Source organism: Moschus berezovskii, chromosome 22, assembly GCF_049115385.1.
Source record: "Moschus berezovskii isolate FMDL1 chromosome 22, NW_MosBer_1.0, whole genome shotgun sequence".
Lineage (NCBI taxonomy): Eukaryota > Metazoa > Chordata > Mammalia > Artiodactyla > Moschidae > Moschus > Moschus berezovskii.
In genome coordinates this window covers 39586940-39589001 of record NC_142481.1, presented here as the reverse complement: position 1 = coordinate 39589001, position 2062 = coordinate 39586940, and the positions used below count along the sequence as shown (strand labels likewise).

The following is a 2062-nucleotide window of genomic DNA, read 5'->3' as shown; positions in this document are numbered from 1 at the left end:
CATTCATAGTATTTATTGTCACTTGCCAGTGCCTTGCAGGGAAGGGGACACACTGCCGGGCCTCACCATGGGGCAGGTGGCACTGGGCCACCAGCACTATTTACACACGTTTCACACGGGACGGGGGCACGTCCTCACTGGCAGCAGCTACACTTCTCCGCCTCAGCTTCGGCCCCCTCTCCACCTTTGCACACACAATCCTTGGCACATTTCTCACACTCTGCAGGGCAGCAGGAGCAGCAGCCTGCAGATAAAATGGGGAACGCCCAGTCTGATGGCCTGTCCTCCCCCATCTGTCCCCATCAAAAGGAAGGGGGGAAAGAAGGGGTGCCAGAGGTCACTGCCCCCCTCTTCCTAGCCTTACACCTGGGTTGACTCAGCATCTCTGGTGTGTCAGCTACACACTGGGCTCCCATGGGAGAAGGGTGCCCAGTAACTAGCCCACAGCCCCATCTATGAGCCCAGGAGTCCTGGGGACAGTGGAGTGAGGCCGATTCTAGCGGGAACCAGGCCTTAAGGAGAAAATATTTAGGGGAAATGACCTTGAGGGACAAACTTGCAGAAGCAGATATGGTACAAGTGTAGGGGTCCAGGAGATTCATGGAGGGGTGTATGCCTAGTCTAATACACAAACAAGGGTGCCTTTCCCCTGTGTATTACACTGCTTTGAGGGAGATTCAGGGGAGGTAAAATAGAGGGGATCCACAAAGGCCTGAGAGGGCCCAAGGGACCCTAACTCCAGAGCTAACCCCCGGCCTCACTAATGTTTCCCCAGGCGCTGGAGATCTGGAGGGGAGTGGTGGGCCCAGGAGAGCAGTTCTGCATCCTAACTGCCAATTAGAACCTTCCGGGAATCCATAAACAACTGCCTGGGCCCAAGGTAACAATCATGAAGGAGAGCCTGGAACTGAGTCTTCAGGCCTCTGGATGGTTCTGTTCCCGTCAGAGTCAGCGCAGTGTCACAGCCGGCCGAGGGGCCGCTCAGTGCCTACGTGGACAGGCGTGGTGCTCAGGGGAGGACCGGTTGGGGGGGGGGCGCGCAGAGGGGTCCCCGTACTCACTCTTCTTGCCGGAAGCGCATGTGCAGCCCTCGCACTTGCAGGAGTCGGAGCAGGTGCAGGAGCCGCCTGGGGGTGGGGGGCGGGAGTGGACCACAGGAAGGGTTAATGGAGTAGAACTCGGGGTGGGGCCAGGCCTAAAAGGAGATGGGGTACCCAGCCTCAATGCCCTTTGGGATATAGCCATGCCCATCCTTCTGGAGATTCAAAACAGGAAATAAGGGTCCCTTCCCCACAATGTCCTTGAGCAAAGGCGTAGGGTTCTTTGCAAATAAAGGGGCGCGCGGGGACGCAGGGCGGGGGCGGGGGCTCACCAGTAGGGCAGGGGCAGGTCTCAGGGTCCATGCCGGAGAGGAGCGACCGCCGAAGGAGGCTAGTCGGCTTCTAGGGCAATTGGATATACCGGCGGCAGCAGGTGGCGAGGCTTTTATAGCCCCAGGCGGGGCCGCGTCTGCACAGCCCTCCAGGCGCGCACGCCTCCTCCCTCCACCCGGGAGCACAAGCGGGCGCGGAGGCGCGCACTGCGGCAGCGCTCCCCGCACCCCGGCCGTGTGTCCCCCGCCGTGTGCACGGCCGGGCCGCTCCCCCAACCCCACCCCGCTGCCGCGTGCACAGCCGCGTGCGCGCGCAGGCACGTACTTCCCACCGCGTGCGCGGGGAACACTCCCCGCCCGCCTGTCCACCGCTGCAGCCGCCTCTCCGCAGAAAGGGCACACTTCCCGCCTCTGAAGGCGGAGGGACAGCAAGAGGCTTTCTTATTTCCCAGCCATTTCCTGCTTCTCATCCTCTCCACCACCGTTATCCCTTATTCTGGGATTCCCAGGGTGAGCTGAGCCATTCCGCTGCTCCAGGACCCCCTGTCTGATGGGGAGAGGACACACCCCGCCCCCACCCAAGGGCCCTCACAAACTGGCTTGGGAAGGACCTGCTCTGGGAGCCCTGCAGCACAGGACTGGAGTGACCAGCGGGAGTTTGGGGGGAGGGGTGGTGATGCTAGGTGGCTG

At 61.5% G+C, this 2062-nt stretch overlaps 1 long non-coding RNA gene across 1 annotated transcript; it reads right to left on the bottom strand.

Moving 5' to 3' along the window:
• On the bottom strand, window positions 1-1652 carry LOC129546255 (uncharacterized). The gene is made up of 3 exons (XR_008683848.2): window positions 1373-1652; window positions 1062-1127; window positions 1-244 (listed from the first exon to the last, which is right to left on the bottom strand). It is a non-coding gene; the product is annotated as an uncharacterized LOC129546255 (long non-coding RNA).
• Window positions 1653-2062: the final 410 nt, after the last annotated feature.